Source organism: Hippocampus zosterae, chromosome 14 (genome assembly GCF_025434085.1).
Source record: "Hippocampus zosterae strain Florida chromosome 14, ASM2543408v3, whole genome shotgun sequence".
Taxonomy (NCBI): Eukaryota; Metazoa; Chordata; class Actinopteri; order Syngnathiformes; family Syngnathidae; genus Hippocampus; species Hippocampus zosterae.
In genome coordinates this window covers 16,107,832-16,126,513 of record NC_067464.1, presented here as the reverse complement: position 1 = coordinate 16,126,513, position 18,682 = coordinate 16,107,832, and positions in this window count along the sequence as shown.

Here is an 18,682-nt window from a genome sequence, read left to right as displayed (position 1 = left end):
AATGTAATGATACAATAATACACACGGATACTAATTGTTGTTTTGTGAAGGATCACTGATGATGTTTTTCATTGATTTTGGAATTGCCCATTTTCTAATTGTGTAAAGGTGTTTATAAATTTGCCTTTGGAACAGAGTAGGAGCAATCGTATTAGTTTAGCTAAAACTGACATGGTTGATCTGTTTGAGACCAACAGCTGGCTCTGTCAGGTCCTCCTACAACGGCACACCTGTTGGTCATCATGTCATTAGTAGGTTCTTTGTTAAAAGGACTCCCGGTCCGACCACTCAGTCTTGGGTCATTACTTTTGTTGCTGTCACTGCTTTTGTTGGTTAGTGTTCTTGTACCTTACTGCCATGGATTTCTTTGGATTGATTTCACCTTGTTTTTGCATCTGCCATGGGTTGTTGTTTGTTGCTTTGGATTCTTGTTGTTTTCAAGACTTTGTTTGTTCTGGATTTCGTTTTCTCTGTGTTTTGTTCAGACAGTTTGTCGGGTGTATCCTCAGTGATGGCAAAATGAGGCCTTCTGAAGCTCTGAGCCTTTTTTGAACCACTGTCTCATTAAATGGTTCACTACCCGAAGCTTCATTCAGTACCCTTGGTTGACCTCTAGTGTCAGTAGGGATAATTGTGCTTTTGGATTCATCCAAAAGAACCACTAAAAATTACAGCTGTCAAACGATTAAAATATTTATTCTAATTAAAAATGCAACTGTCATAATTAACTCAAATGGACTAAAAAATTAATCGTGATTATTCACACATTTTCTATTGTTTCTGAATTTCCTTTTACATTTTTTGTCCTACTTTTCCCCCATTTTAATGCTCTCATCAACATGGAATCATGAATCAGTTTTCTACATGCCAAATGCAAATATTTACTGAAATAACAATTTCGATTTTCAATTTTACATGAACATTTTTCACTTGGAGGAGTTTTTCACACAATCTCTCACACAATATTACTGTCCATCAACAACAGTGAAAACAATATTTTGTCACACAACAGCTGCTTTAACAGCTTTTTTTATAACATCAAAACAGAGCAATATAACATTATAAAGTGCACATCTAAGGTAAACTAGTACTCAGCCTATAGTAGATTTAAACCACTTCGTTTTTCTCAAGTTTACTTTGAACACAGCAGTCTGTTTCTGTACGTTTGTTGAAGAATAACGAGACACCGGACACCAGTGTTCATTATGTGCCGCTGTATTCAAAACTGCCCGCCGTACAAAAAAGCGCACGCACTTCCCTCGTTCTGCTGGGGCAAACCATTCTGAAAGGGGGGGGGTCACTCCCCCTAACACAGTCGGGCTATGTTGATTGTGTTGGTCCTTCTTGTCTCTCTACAGTTTTTGTGTAGACCTCATTTCGAATGACTACACTTGGTTCGATGACAACACTGTAGACCAGGGGTCACCAACCTTTTTGAAACCAAGAGCTACTTCTTGGGCACTGATTAATGTGAAGGGCTACCAGTTTGATACACACTTAAATAATTTGCCAGAAATGGCCAATTTGCTCAATTTACCTTTAACTCTATGTTATTATTAATAATTAATGATATTTATCTTTGTGAAAACACTGATCATGTTAATGATTTCTCACAACAAATATATAGAAACAGATAAATATCAATATGCAACACTTTATTTTTATATTTTTCAAACATTTGAAAATGATCACTTCTACAACAGTATTATGAAATCACAATATCCCATTTTAACTAGCTAGCCACTAACATTTTTTAACAAATCATGAATTACTTTGCACCATGTTTGTACAAATAATAACTCATGTAAAATACAAAAATCAACTCTCAAATTTTTAAATAAATCATGTCACACTTTGAACTGGACACCAAATCTTTTATCTGTTTCTATGTCAATTAGTGGGAAGCCTGGCATTGCATGCTGTTAACCAGTGTGTTGTACTCTGGTGTGTAACTTGACACTGCAACTCTGAGTGAGTCTTGCAGATGTGCATCAGTGAGGCGTGTTCTGTGTTTGTTTTTGATGAAGGTCATGTCAGAAAAGGCTGATTCACAAAGATAAGTTGAACCAAACAGGCTTGCAACCTTCATAGCTGCTGCGCATACACCACTGTACTTTTCTGTGTCAAGAAGGCACCAAAAGTTTGGTGCAGCCTGATGGGCTTTGAGGTGGAGGTCATTTTGCAGTGTTACAATTTCAATCTCCACCTGTTCAGCATCCAGGCTGAATGTTGCACTTAACTGCTCAGCAATACATGATATGTCCACGTTCATGAAAGGGTTAGAAATGAACGACACACATGGCTCAAGCTGATCCAGGTCACAAAACCTGTTCTCAAACTCTTGACCAACTCTGTTTATGACCTGAGAGTACTTTTCTGCAACTTTGTCAAAAGCCTCAGATGCAGAAGCATTGTCTTTCAGCACCATCTGCACAGAGGGAAAGTGCAGCACTTTTTTTCTCTGTAAATGCACAGAGAAAAGGCTCATCTTAGCTTTAAATGCATTTAAAGCACTTATCATATCGGCGACAGTCTTACCTTTGCCTTGCAGCTCACAGTTCAAACTGTTCAGTTTCCCAGTAATGTCCGTTAAAAATGCAAGGTCAAGTATCCACTCAGTGTCCTCCAGCAGCACGGTGTCCTCACCCCTGGACTGCATGAACTCTTTGATTTCACCCAAAAGTGACAAAAAACGTTGCAAAATTCGTCCCCTGCTAAGCCATCGGATTTCTGTGTGCAGTAACAGGTCACCATATTCAGCTGACAGGTCCTCCAAAAGTACCTTGAATGTTCTGTGCTGTTTAGCTCTGGAGCGGATGCTGTTTATGATCTTCACGACGGGTGTCATTACGTGCTCAAAGCAGATCACTTTTGCACATAAGGCCTGCTGGTGTATGATGCAGTGGTACTGCAGAAAGTTTGGGAACTCTGGGTCAGCTTTACAGTGAGCAACGAATCCTGTGTGTCGACCAATCATAGCAGGAGCTCCATCCGTAGTCACTGATACCAGCTTTTCCAGCGGCACCTTTTTTTCCACCAAAAACTCCTTCACTGCGTCATAAATGTCAACTCCTCTCGTAGTTGTCTTCAGGGGCAGTAGTGTCAGAAGTTCTTCTTTTGTGGAGAAATCATCAAACACCATCCGGATAAAGACCATCAGCTGAGCCGTACTGCTGCCGTCCACCGACTCGTCACACTGGATGCTGAACCACCGGCACCTCACCAGATCACGGTCCAGCTGGTCGGCCAAGTTCCCAGACATCATCGACACTCTTCTTACGATTGTAGTTGCCCCGAGTTGAACATTGCAGAGACTGGAGAGTACATCGGTTCCATACTTCTCGTCTTCAAGCACAGTTTTAGCAATTATCATCATTACTTCTTTGACAACATCCCCGTCTGTAAATGCCTTCTTTTTCTTAATCAAGAATTGCGTAGCTCTAAACGAGGCTTCGGTTGCTTTTTGGGAGTTTTTAACCGGTCTAGTGAAAAAAGACTGCCGTTTGCACAAAGCAGCCTTTAACTCACGGGCTTTCTCTGCTCGCAGTGCGCTGCCCGGTGGGTAGTTAGCGTGGTAACTTGTGTGACATGTAGTGAAATGTCTCTCCACATTGTGCCGCTTTGCTACCGCCACAGTTGCCCCGCAAATGAGACACACGCAGGATCCTTTCACAGTGGTAAAAAAAAACTCTCCCTCCCATTCGTCGTGAAAATGATATGTTTTCTTTCTTTTTTCTGCCATTTTTTGGGGTAACTCTTCTCCTCAGTTTCGTTGCGTCTGCTAGCTTGTTTGTATGAGAGCAACAAACGCTATGAACTATACTAGGTCAGAGTTCATTTATATTAAACACAAAAAACATTTTAAATTTTAAGTGTTTTTATATATATGTTGTCATTTGTAAGTTACATGCAAGTCTGATTTAAACAACAATAGCAAAAAAAATAAATAAATAAAAAATAGAGGCAGCTCACTGGTAAGTGCTGCTATTTGATCTATTTTTAGAACAGGCCTGCGGGCGACTCATCTAGTCCTTACGGGCGACCTGGTGCCCGCGGGCACCGCGTTGGTGACCCCTGCTGTAGACGTTTTATTTTCGCTAGGTCGCTACCACTGTCAGACAAACAGAGAGCTCCACCCGCTCTATTTATATGGACGCAGAACACTCTAACCTTTCACACAAAATAGTACCAAAAAAGTAACAATCGTGTCAGTGGCATACATCGTATACCTGTATGATACAGAGAGAGAGAAGAACAGATAACTTTGGTCTTGTCATTGGAGCAATCGGGCAACTTTTTAAAAGTAAACTTTCCATTCATAAACTCTTTAAGTATCCGTTTTCGGTGTCGCGTTCTGCCGTGGCTGGCAAAACAGACATGGGCGTGAACTTCTGCAGCGCGCTTGTTGTTTTGTTTTGGTGTATTTATAGAGCAACGTAACATCCGCTTGTGACGTGTGCCGCGTTAATCTCGCAAGAAAAAAATTAACCCCGTTAAAATTCATTTAAATTAATGCCAATAAAAACGCGCTAAACTGACAGCTCTACTAAAAATATGACATACTTCTTGTGTATCATAAAACTCAACATAGCAATTATTAATGTGGAAACTTGTTAAGTGACATTGCAGTGGTGTTTTATTGTAACCAGGTGAACCTTACTTAGATGCTTGTAGTGAAGGCTTCCTTGTTTAACAAATGTAGCACTGTCACTTTAAGAGCCACACTAGATCAAAACACGCGGGAACATATGCAGCGTGTGAGAATCAGACCATAAAGGGTGACATGCACGTAAAGGAGGGTAGTCGCTGAACTGTGCCCACTGCTTGTCCCAACTTGATACACCCATGATCGTCCTCGTAACCCTGGCGATATTCAGGTAATTGGTAACTAGTTTACCATGACGCATGTTAGGTGTTAATTTTGGACAGATGATTAATTAGTTGAATGGTATTTGTAGAGCACAATATCTGGAGTGGTTTCTGTTGGAGTTTGACATCTACCACTAGTGAGTCGTGTGAACATCTGTACAGCGTAAGTGTTCGCAATGTTATAAGATGTAAATATGTTTTTTACTGTAAATTATATGAACTGTGTTATCTGTTCTTTAGAGGGGAGATCATTTATGTTTGACCACGTGCTTTGTACACACCCAACACACCGGAACATATCGAGTAAGTGTGGCTGCATCTCAAAACATTGGGTTGTAATGATTATTTGTTCTGCACTAAGAAGTATTGTGGCTTGTAAATAATGTATTTTTATTTCTGTTTTCCTATTAAGCAAGCCACTGCTGTTGTCTATTGTGGCGTAATTGTCTGTAATCTGTTAAATGATTTTCTTTGATCTCTTAGTTCCCTTTTCGACCTCTTTTAAAATTCAGTTAACATCTCAGTCTTTCATCTTAATGCTGAACAATTTTTCATTGTTCAGTCGTGAATAAAGCCCACCTAAAAATTATTTTGTGTCCAGTCCAGTCTTTCCAAAGACCCGGCTACATATGAATTTGTAATTTGTTCCCAAACGTATAAGTAAAATCCTTGGAAGGTGAACAGGTTTTACCTTATTCGGTGGCACCAAATCGAAATGCTCCCACACTGTAGAACGCTTCCTGGATGGCTCTATCGGTTAAAAGGTCCAACTGTCAAATAAAAAATGACGACTATTCCGAACGTGCAATACGTGTAGATCAGGGACATGTTGCAGTGAATCGGCTGTCTTCAATGCACTGAGTTTCGTGCCTAAGTTTCAAAGCTCCGCCTGTCAACCCGAAGCAGTCAGCTGACTCGGTCGGACTGATACAGTGAAGTGGTTCAAACGTCATCAGTGACGTAAACTGAAGCAAGCTGCGGCCTACTGCTTCACTATATGTCAGCTCTCGAGTTTGATGCATGCTTTGTAGCAATGTTAGCGATAGCATCACGACTTGTGACCAGATTCCATCTCGGGTCGCTACTGTGTCTTTGATTGTCCCTGATATGGGAAGGGCAATTTGGGACTGTCTTGTGGATGATTTCATGGCTGTTCCCACAGCAGAGGAGTGGAAGTCAATCGCAGAGCGGTTTGAGGAGCAGTGGGATTTTCCTCTCTGCTGTGGAGCACTGGATGGCAAACATGTTGTCCTCAAAGCCCCTTACAACTCAAGCTCCCAGTTCTTCAACTGTAAGAGAACCTACTCATCGGTTCACTTGGAAGTTGTTGATGCTGACAAAAGCTTCAGGGTGATAAATGTCAGGAGCTACGGGCAAACCAGTGATGGAAGGATTCTGGCCAACTTGTATTTTGATCAAGCACTGTGCTTTGGCACCTTGCACCTGCCTGGGGACTAGCTGCTACCTGGAGCTGACCATGTTGGACTCCAGTCAGAGGTCTTTATTGCTGATGAGGCTATTCTACTCCAGCGGTATCTGATGAGACCATTCCCTGGACCCATCCACCAGCCAGAGTCCTGGGTACTCAAATCCCATCGCTCCCAGGCGCGGCTAGTGGTCGAGAATACCTTTGGCACACTTTTGCTTTTAGTTAAGGGGATGTGTCCTGTGTTTTGTGATCGTAGTCAGTACCTGGGTTTGACTGTGTCGTGTGTGTTGTCTTGTTATGTTTGTCAGCCCGAGTCCTTCGTGTGTCCTTGGTACCACAGCCTTTTGATTAGTGTAGCCAAATTAAGTCTTTGCCATAGCCATCATTCATTCCTTTGTTGATACAATATTCATTTGTGTGTTTAGGAAAGCTCATTATAAAGTTTTGGGTTCATTTTGGTCATTTTATTTGGGTTGTCCTAAAGCAGTGGGATTCAGGAGTGTTGATTCCAACCTCATCCTGTTGTGTCGTGTGTCCCATCCAAAAGTGTGTTCATAATCGCCTGTTTGGTTTGTAATTTTTAGTAGTGGGGCTGCATTGTGGTTCACAATATTTTGTGGATGTCTATTGCTTTTTTGTGTTGGGGTTAACATTTGCATGTGTGCGGTAGCTCTTCCCTTATGCGAAAAATAAATGCATGGAATTTTGGTTGTGAGGCACATTCTCGCAATCTATCAATCAATCGAAAAGGCTCTGGATGAAATTCCACAACTACAACAGATAAGAATCAACGCACAACATGTTGTATCTTATTTCAGGGCAAGTTCAACAGCCAAGGCATAACTTGATACCATCTAGGTCCAGATAGGATTAAGCCCTTTGAAGCTCATCATCAAACTCGATACACGCGGGAACAGCACTTGATACATGTTTCAATGTCTTTTTGATTTGAAGGACACCGTCTGAGCAGCGCTGGCCACTCTGAAAATGGACCTGATGCACTTTACTCCACTGAATATCAGATAATTGAAAAAAGTTGCTGGAGCCCTTTCACTTGGTAACAGAGGAACTCTGCTGAAAAAAAACAGTGCCAGCCTCCAAAATTATCCCAAAGATGAAATGTTGCACCACTTGCTTATTCAAGTATCAGACACATGTCTGTGCATTGTCAGCAAACAGTTCATCAAAAGCCATTCCAACGATGATGCTGCTCTGCTCGCTTATTGAAGCATAGAGACGTGTCTGTGCATTGTCAGCAAACAATTAATCGAAAGCCTGCCAGGAAGGGTCTGTGATATGAGCAGCAAATATGAGAGTAGGAGTCTGCTGACACAGCCAACACTGCTGGATCCTATATTGAAAAATTGAGCCTTTATATTTTCCAACAGAACGACAGAGGCGGTATGCACAGCTGGTGCATCTTCTTCAGGAGGCCATTTCTCCACACGGTGTTGTACGCCTGGCTGTAGTCGAAAAAAGGTTGCCACGGTGCGCTCTCTCGAAGTAGACTGAAAACCGTCGCTGACGAACTGAGACAGGCGCAGGCACTGCTTTGTGAACGGCCCCGTCGGAAGCCAGCCTGCCAGGGGCTCAAGAGTCCCCGTCCTTCCAGCCACCACGAAACCCGATTCGTTCGAGAGTTTTACCGACTGTCGAGGTGAGGGCGATCGGTCGGTAGCTAGCCACTGACTGCGGATCCTTGCTCTTCTTCAGGATTGGGATTAGGATGGAGGTGCGCCAGGTCTGCGGGCACCAGCCTGTATGCCAGCTGTGGTTTAGGATGTTGAGCAGCCATCGCTCGCCAGTGAGGGCAGGTGCCGTAGGAGGTCTGGTTCGACTTCATCCGGGCCCGCCGCCTTTCCGGCTTTGAGTGATTTCACAGCTGCTAGTAGTTCTTCGCGGGTGAAGTCCTGTTCGAGGTCGTCCCGTGGTTCACGTCGACGACATTGAAGCTCCTTGCGAAGTTCACAACGTATTTGTCGCGTCTCCCGGTCACTCTTGCATCGGCTCTTGGCAGCGTACGCTAGCACGAACGCAGTTGCCTTTGTCGTGTCCCCTACATTCGCGGCCGTTGAACACCAGGGTCCGCCCGATCTCAGAGGGGCAGGAGCCGTTGAGACCCCGGATCACCTCCCAGGTCTTCCGAGCGTCCTTTGTGGTGGCCACTTCCGCCAGGTGCGACCGCCATGCTGATTGTTTGAGGTTGCGGGTAAGGTTCGCAACTTCCCTCGATTTTATAAGCCAGGCCTCTCGGTTAGCGGTCATGTTGCGACGGAGGCGGTTGCGTTCCTGGATGAGAGTCTTCAGCTCGTCGGTCATCCAGAGGACGGCCTTCTCGCGGACGACCTTCGCCGGGACCGCCTTGTCGGCTGCCTCACGTCGGGCCGCCATAAACAAATCTAGCCGATGGGGGATCGAGAACTCGTCGCCAGTCTGCAGCAGCTTCTCCTCCACCAGAGAGCGAAAGAGGCCCCAGTCGGCTCGCCGGAAGTTCCGCCGTAAGATTCTCACTGCACGATCTGTGTCTTCTGTCTCCACCGGGTAAGGATTGGCAAGTGGTCCGAGCTCAACTCGTGTAAGGTCATCGGAAGGATTCTGCTCCATCTGCATTAACGATGGTGACATCGCTTCAGGGAAAAACAGACCACCTCAATGGCAGTTATGGAGTTTGTGGAAGCAATAGCCACTAATATAGACAACAGAGAATTTACTGTTGGGGTTTTCCTAGATCTAAAAAAAGCTTTTGACACAATAGATCACACTATATTATTGAAAAAAACTAGAAAGATATGGAATTAGAGGTCTAGCTTATAAATGGTTAAAAAGTTATTTAGAAAACAGATATCAGTACGTGCAACTCAACAATAAAAAAACGAATCAACTGAAAATCACCCACGGAGTTCCTCAGGGGTCAGTGCTTGGTCCAAAACTATTCATCTTATATATAAATGATATCTGCAAGGTCTCAAAACAATTTAAATGTGTCCTATTTGCTGATGATACAACTTTGTACTGTTCTGGAATAAATCTGAAACAGCTCCTGACAACCGTAGAAAACGAATTAAACAAATTATAAAACTGGTTCGACATAAATAAATTGTCGCTTAACTTTAAAAAATCGAAGTTAATTGTTTTTGGCACAAGACCAATCAAACACCAAGCTAAAATTATGGTAAACTCAATTGAAATAGAAAGAGCGTATGAAACCAAGTTTCTCGGATTAGTAATAGACTCAAAACTATGTTGGAAACCACATATCGATAACGTAAAAAGAAAAATAGCCAAGACCGTAGGGATCCTCTACAAAACCAAGGAAGTGCTAAATAAGAGATCTTTGTACACACACGGTTAAGGGTAAAGTATGAGCCTTAATGGAGACTTCTTCTTACTGTTTTCTTTTCTGATTGATATAAAAATCATTTAGTAGATATAAACACATAACGGGTTAGGACTAGATAAGTTTTTTACTTCATCCTACTCCTTTGAACATAATAACTGTGTTGAATGAAGACTGATTTCTTTCTTTCTACTTTTTGTCTACCTTATTTTCTGTCAAATTATTACTGTATATGTTTTATGTTCAACAAACAAACAAACAAACATCAGGGGCGCTTAGACCGCAGTCTTGCTCAAAACGGGCAGATCTGGTAGGGGTGCCATCATTGAGGGTCAGCTTGGCATGAGTCTCCAGCCATTGGTACAGCACCACACCCGTTGCGTCTCCCGGGTGAAGGGATCCCAGGAGGCATGGTGTGCATTCAGGTCACCGCAGACAATGGAGGTCCCCAACACAAGGAGCTGGTCCGCTCAGCTCTGAGGGTCGCCGGCCGGGATGGTCGTTGACCTCTCTGGGGGAAAGTAGGCGTTGACAATAGTAACTTTGGATCGGTGTCCAGTCGGGATCACCAGGCGCTGGATCTCCAGTGCTGCAGCGGGTGGAGTTGCTGCAACCGAGTAGGGAATGCCGTGCCGGAGCAGCGTCAGAAGTCCTCCTCCGCGGTGAAGGCGCGTACCGCTTCCCGGCCTGTCTCGTCGCACGCAGTCGATTCCGGGGAACAACGGTGTTGGGTCCTCCTCCCCCAGCTTGGTCTCTTGCAGGAGTATAATGTCCACGTCAAACCACTTCACCAGCATTGCGAGTCCATCAACTTTGGTGGACAGGCAATCGCAATTCCACTGCAGGAGCGTCAGTTGATGCTTCCTGAGCGACGGCAGGGCCTTCTTCCTCACGTTGGGACTTGAGGGGGGCGGCAGTTGTGGTACATGGCAGGTTGGACAGGACCATGTGTTGTTCCGCCGTCGGACCTCAACAGCTCCGCGTGTCTACGGCGCGCACCTCAAGTTGAACAGGTGATTGCAGGAGTAGTGGGTGAGACGCCTTGCGCAGGCTGGGCACGTTGCGTTCTCCGCGGTTCGGGAGGGTCCGGCCTCGTCTGTGGTAGTATTGTCAGCGTTGGGCAGGCACGATCTGCAGCGCCAATCGACTCCAGTGGACTGTCGCGGGAGCCCGGAGCAGGAGCGGTGGGCCACTGCCGTGCAGCTGGCACAGGTGATGGGCGTGGTGCCCCTGGCAATCCGGACTCTACAGACCGTGCAGGTTCTCGTATCTTCAGAGGTGATTGCCGACTGCGTCGTCATTGTCCGCGGTGGCGAGGCAGCACCGTCACGGCAGCCCCTGCACGTGAAGCCCGGGAGACCCATTTGTGCTCGGGTCAGGCCACTGCAGGTTCTGTGGAAGCTCCGCCGACAGCCGTTGCAGACGACCGGAACGAAGTCGACTCGGATGGTCTTGAGGCAACCGGCGCAGATGGAGGGGCCGGGGTTCACCTCAACATCGCCCGCTCGCAGGAGTAGCAGCCGGAGGTGTGGAGCAGGTAGGGCATCTCCGGTCAGCAAAAAGGGGGCGGCGCGTCTCCCAGGGCACCGCGGGCGGGTTGGACCGTGTTCGCAGGTCGCCAGATGGCGAACCCTCACAGGACACCACGGGAAGGTCTCGGTCCTCGTCCAGCTGGGCATACCGCTTCGAGTCATCGACTGGCTGACGAACCGGACCGCCTGCGTGAAAATCAACGATGCGATGGGACGCTGCCGCGCATTCCAGGAAGGACTGCCGCAAGGTTCAGTCCTCTCGCCTCTCCTCTTCGTCATCTTTATCAACAACCTCCTTGGCCGCTTCGACGAGAAGACGCTGGTACTCGCCTATGCCGACAACCTGGAACTGGCCTGCTGGGGCCGAGACAAGAGCGCCGCTGCCACCCAACTCCAAGGCGAGGTCGACAAGGTGTCCGCCTGGAGTACGACTGCTGGACTCCGACTCAACGTGGCGAAGTGTGAGGTGACAGCCTTCACTCTGGACGGCGCTGAGGCGGGGAGGGAACCCCCCATCATCCTGACAGGCACCCGGCTGCGCTGCAACCCGTGAAAACGTGCCTGCAGATGAGCCGAAGACTCAACCTTCTTCGGATGGTTGGTGGCACCACCTGGAGCTGGCACCTGCAGGACCTCCGAACAGTCCTTATTGCAACGCAACGAAGCCTGGCCGAATACGCCGCGCCTGCCTGGGTGCCGTGGCTCTCGCGGACGAATCTAGAGAAGCTGTAGCGTGCCCAACTCCAAGGAGCGCGGGCCATCACGCGACGCCTCCAGACCACACCAACGGAGGCGGTTCTTCACGAGGCTGGCCTCCCCCTGTTGACATCATGTCACCGCACGGGTGCGCTGCTCTTTGCGGATAACTGGCTCAGTCTGCCCCCTGAAAACCCCCGAAGGACCCTGCTGCTGAGCCCGGTACGACAGCGCCTGCGCTGGTCCAAATGGCGCGGCGAGGTCACACCGGCCCTGTCCCGGCTAGGACTTCTGTGTGAGCATGAGATGGGTGCTCCCAGACCTGCCCCTCCTCCCTGGGACTGCGCTCCGCCACCACTGGTGGCCATGACTGCTATGACTAAGACTAACTCCACGGACGAACAGCTTGCTGGTGCCCTGTTTACACTGACGGGTCCACGCGGGGAGGCGTCGAGGGCGATGGTGCTGGTTTGGTGGTACTGCGCAGCGATACAGTCATTCACCAATGGCACGCGGCAACCTGTCACCGGAGTAGTTCCTTCCAAGCTGAACTGCCGGCCATGGCGGAGGCCATCACCTGGCTCGACACCAACCGGCACGAGTGGCTCTCGGCCAAGCTGATCTGCAACAGCCGGTCCCTGGTTGATGCTCTCGCGAACCCTAGCCGGAGGATGGGGATCCCATCCTCCGGCTAAGAGCGGGGTTTGCGGCCCTCGGCCAGCACGGACGGGTGCACCTCCTCTGGGTCCCTGGACACTGCAATCTCCCCGGTAACGACCTCACGGACAATGAGGCCAAGCTGGGTTCTGAGATGCAGCAGCCCGATACCTGCCCGGATGCCTCCACCAGAGCCGCGGTCATCCGGCGCGATGGCCGTCCTCTGGAGCTCTCACATCCCCGACTACGCGCCGTCCACATGGCGCCTCTCAAACTTGACGAGAAGTCGGCCCTTCCAAAGGAGGATCGGACGAACCTCATCCGCTTCCGCAGCGGCCACCACCCCCTGCTCCGCCACTGGCTACACCGGATATGTAGGGCAGAGGATGCGACCTGCCGGTTGTGCCTTTATTTGTCCCACACTGGGGAAATTTACAGCCTCCAGTAGCAAGAATGTGGGTAGAAAGAAGAAAGAAGAAAAAAAACCGTTCAATTAAGTGCAATATAAATACAAAATTAATAAATCGCAGTGCTGTTAACAATTGTTTTTCACACTTTTTTCACAGTGCCAATGATTTTTTCCGCCGTCCTAACTGTCCGTTGAAGTCGGATTTTGTTCTTTTTTGTGGCGGCCCTAAACCAAACCGGGATGGAAGAACACAGGATTGATTCGATGACTGCCGGGTAGAACTGACGTAGCACCTCCTGTGGCAGGCCATGATTCCTCAGCAGCCTCAGGAAGTACATCCTCTGCTGGGCCCTTTTCCGGATGGAGATGGCGTTGACTTCCCACTTCATGTCCTGGTAGACTGTGGTTTCCAGAAACTTGAATTATTTGCTTTCAACTATATTTTTGTTTTCGTCAGCCAGCCTTTGGCAAACCCTGGACACTCCCCTGGACAATCAGAGCAGATGAGTGGTAAACGCTTCATCAAAAGCGACCGTGGAGGTCTACCACTACATGACAGGAATTGATATCCCCAGAGAGTACTCTTCAAAATCGGTCCACTCTGTGTATGGGTGAATGGCCAAGACTCCGAATGGTTCCCCATCAACGGCGGGGTAAGGCAGGGATGTGTTGCCGCTCCAGGGCTCTTTAACTGCGTCATTGAACACCTGATGTCAAGAGTCTGTGAGCGGATTCCTGGAGTGCCACTTGCCAACTGCATTCTCAAGGACCTCGAGTATGCTGATGACACCGTCCTGTTTAGCGAGACTGCCGATCAGCTTCGTGAGGCTCTCAGTGTTCAATAAGGACTCCAAAAAGCTATTAGTCCTAATGATAAGATCGCCCAAGACAGAATTGATGCATGTTGGTGATGGACCTGACCCACCCTCTTTTATATTTGATGGCAACCCTGTCCACTTTGTCTCCACCTTTAAATATCTCGGCTCGGCAGTGACCAACTATCCCCTTGCCCGAGCAGCCTAAGTCATGCAGTCCTTGTGTAGACCGCTGTGACGCCATGTTTGCATGTGAAAGTCCCGCACATTTTTCAAAGTGTAGCAAGACATTCCATGTGTTTTTAATATTATGGACGACACATTTCTCTCATGAAGTACAGAAGCTTTGTGTCACGTTGTGCCCGAAGCGATAGAATGATCACTTTGTGCACAACAAAATAAGGAAGTGGATCCCCGAAGTAGCAGACACAAAAAGAGATTTTGTCAGATAACAAAAGGAGTCTTTAATAACGAACACAAAATACCCCACAGGGAGGATAACAAAAAACGCTGGTCAAAATAAGGACCAGGAATAGAATAACGCAAACAACAGAAAACGCTTGCGGAAAACAAATGGCAAGGAAGGTCTGATTAGTCAATATAAAAATGTCATACGCAAGAGGAACAATGGCGCGTAATAACAGCCACAAGGAACCTGGGGGGGGGGGGGGGGGGGGGGTCTGGGCCGCGGCGAAGCTTAAGAGGCAACGAATAATCTGAATAGGAATTTGAGCGAGAGAGTATTGGCGCGGCGTGGAATTCTCCGGCAGTGAGTAGACTGCCAGAGCGTCCCAATAAAGGCATAGTAATCACTTACAAATGAGTAACAGGTGTGCAGGCGGTGGAGAGAGAGCCCGCCCCCTGCTGGCAAACACGGGACGTGACACTTTGGAGTGGAAAACAGCCCAAAATCCCGAATAAATAAATAAATAAATAAATACAATCCTTCATACTTGGCGATCATTCAAATATTTTCAGAGGTTGACGTGAGCTGAAGAGTGATGTAAATGTGTCAACATTAATTTGGGTGACTGCCGTTTTGGTACATTTGGCGATGTTCAGATTCCTACATTACAGGTGAAGACAGTCATGGTGTGCTACTATTATTATATGAATAAGGACTGAGGAGTACCCAGGTAGCAGACGGAGGACGGACCGGCAAAATAGAGTCAAGTGCCCATACCTGGTGAGCCTCGACAAGTTTAACGGATAATCTGGGGGTGGAGGGAAATAAAAGAAATCGAGGGATTTTCTGAGTTTAGGGAAAATATCAACTTTGACACCAATATTTTCTGCTTTTATGACAGCTCAAATACATAAAGAGTACTTTTCTTCTAAAGCAAACAAAAAATTCTGAAAACGCAATTTTGATGGTAAACACTATGTAGTTTTTCGTATCCATCTACAATTTCAACATTTGCAAAAAATAAATGAATATTGTACAATACACACACGTTCATGTGCACGTGTGTGTGTCTGTGTGCCCACTCGCGTGCATGTGACATTGTTTGAGAGGAAATTAACATACACAGGTTATTTCTTACTACACAAATCTGTGAAAAGCATCCTGTTACAACTGAGTAATATCATATTAACTTCATCACATCATTTCAAAAAGAAAGAAAAAGGAAATTAAAGTATTATTTACAAAATGTATTCCGAGCATTTCATGTTCTCCTGCCATTATCCAATCTTTTTAAGGCATTTGTGAAGGTTCGTTTTTAGAAGCACTGACTTTGGTATGTAAAAAAATACCTTACAGTAAAAGGATAGAATTTTCTATTATAGTGTTGGCATCATGACTCATTCAATGGTCTCTGTCGTCATCTAGTGTCCAAATCAAGAATTGGTTCCCAGGACTTAGTCCACTTTCAATCAGACTTTGGTGGCGTTCTACCTGATATCATGACACAGCACAAGTAGTAGAGTACATATAAAAAACTGCATTTGTTTACAGTCCATATCAAACATCAACAGAACAAAAGCATGAAAGTATGAGAAAGTATCCCTCCATATTTTGCTGCTGTAAATTGCAAATGTCTCCATTGTGAGACAAATAACTTAGACTTAACTGCATCATTTGATACAGTGTATCACAGTATTCTGCTGACTCGTTTGCAGCACTTGGTGGGAGTGCTCTTGATTGGTTTAGGTCCTATCGAGCTGACAGAACCTTTTGTGTCAGCCTTGGCTGCTCTGAGTCACGCACTGCTCCCCTGTCATGTGATGTTCCACAGGGCTCAATTCTGGGGCCTCTGCTGTTCTCGCCGTATCTGCTCCCATTGGGTTCCATCTTAAGGAAACATGGTTTCTGCCTTCCACTGCTATGCAGAAGACTGCCAGGTCTATGTCCCACTGAGCAAGAAAGACGCCTTCTCATTAAGGCCACTCCTATCCTGTCTGGAAGAAATCAAAACCAGGATGGCACAAAAAGAAGACAGAAGTGATATTGTTTGGTCCCAGTGGCCCTTGTACATTCCATCCTGTAGACTTGGGCCCCTTGTCTCCTTATCTTAAGTCAACAGTCTCAAACATGGGCCATAAACTGGACAGTGATTTCAAACTCGATCGGCAAATTGGTGCCATTGTTAAATCCAGATTCTTTCACCTTAGACAGCTGGCCAAAATAACACCTCTCCTCTCACATGAACACTTTGAGACAGTAATTCATGGCTTTGTCACATCCCGGCTCGATTACTGCAATGCCCTTTACTTTGGAGTCAGCCAGTCCTCCATTAAGCGCCTTCAGCTGGTCCAGAATGCCGCTGCTCGCCTCTTGACTGGTACTCGTAAGAGGGAGCACATAACTCCTATTCTGGCATCCCTTCACTGGCTCCCCATTCATTTTAGAGTTATTTTCAAGATCCCCTTATTTGTTTTCAAATCTCTGAATAATCTCGCGCCACCTTACCTCTCTGAGCTCATCCGCACCTCCACACCTGCACCTCAGGTCTCTGGACCAGACATTATTAGAAGTACCAAGAACTAAACTGAGGCTCACAGGGGATCGAGCCTTTTCTGTTGCCGGTCCCTCTCTCTGGAATGACCTCCCACTGAACATTCGGCAAGCCACCTCGCTGCCCATCTTCAAAGCCCTCCTCAAGACTCACTTGTATTCTTGTATATACCGCCTTTATTACCGATTTGTCTTACTGTTTATTGTGCATGTTAAATTGCTCTATGTAGAGCACTTTGTATGCAGTGATGGCTGTTTGAAAGTGCTCTATAAATACTGTTGACTTGACTTGACAAATAAAGGTTTTCTTATCTTTTCTGATCATACTTTTTTTTTTTTTTAAATGAGAAGTGTTGCTGATCACCCATCTTAGCCAGTGCATTCCTGCAGATGGGTTGTGATCTGACCAGTAGAAGTAGAGAGATATATTAAGTATTTTCTAGTAAGGCATCATATTTGCGGTGTCCAATCTTTCCTTACAACAGAATTTCCTTTTGTGGGAAATAACTCCGTTACATGTCCAGTTTGTGGAAGGTTTTTACCACGGTAACAGTCAAACCATTCTAGGAAATGTTCATTGACTCGACTGTCCGTCTGAGCAGGGAAATTGCCCGAATCGGCCGGAGAAAGAATCGCTTCCTTGTTTTTCAAAGTCTTAGATTTGAATCTTTCCGAATCGAAGCGTCTCCTCAATGTTTGTAACCCGCTTCACATAATCGAGTGCATTTCACTTTCTCTTCCACGGTCATTACCATTCATCTTCGTAAGGATGCCATGATCTACAGGACGTAAATGTAAATGAATAAAATAAAAAAAAACTTTCGCAATTCCAGTCAAACTCACTGCAATAAAGAGGCACTTATATGTCGCCATTTTGGATCCAATAATCAAAGACAGCAGCGCGGACACAGTTATTCCATCGTATCGAGTGGAGTTGCTTGAGTTGGCGCTGCTGCGGGCTTCCGGAACTTCCATTGTTATGAATCGATTGTTAATGTAAATATAGTAGTAGAAAATTTAATGCATACGTTTTTTTAACTGGGTTCGGGAATTTCTGTTTGACAGAGGTCCGTAGGTGGTAGACAAGATCTCTACCTCTGTCTCACCTCCTCCCGCAAGCCCCTGCTCTGCAACATTAAGTCAGTGTGCAACATTAAAAAGACAAATGTGCCGGATCCGGCCCCGCTGGTCGTAGTTTGCCCACCAGTGGTTTACATCAACATTTTGTTCTTTTTTTGCACAGCATCCAATATATTTTTACTTTACTGTGCACTGTTATCTATAACTCCACGTTTACAAAATTCATACGTACAGTCCACATGATTTTTATCGTCAGGTTGCCACCCGCAGTCCAACGGAAAAACTGAGCACATGAACCAAGGACCTGGAGGCAACTCTACGTTGCGTGTGTCTCCATCGTCCTTTCGTCTTTGTCGGTTCACCTGCCTTGGGTGGAATACGTCCATAACACCATGGTCTCGTTAGCCACAGGCCGGTCTTCTTTTATGAATGCCTATGGCAGCCACCGCTTTTTCCATCGCAAGAAGGGCAGGTGGAGGTTCCGTCGGTGCAGCTCCATCTGAGACGGACTCATCGTGTGTGGAAGTAGATCAGGGCCGCGTTGTCTCGCACCGCTTCCAGGAACCGGATAATAGCAGATCGTCATCGTCGCCTGGCACCAGCATATCAGGTCGGCCAGGAGGTGTGGCTGTCGACGAGGGATCTACGTCTGGCCGGCACCTCGAGCAAGTTGGGGCCTTGCTTCACAGACCGTTCGTGGTGGAATCAGTCATCAGCCCCGTCTCCGTCAAGCTCCGGTTGCCGCCCACCTACCTACATAGGTAATTAGGGCCTTAAAAGGACTCCCAGCCCGAACACTCGGTGTCGGTTCATTGTTTGCTCTTGCTACTGTCAGGTTTGTTTGTTTGCTCTTGCTACTGTCAGGTTTGTTTGTTTGCTGCAATCAGGTTTGTTTCAGTCAT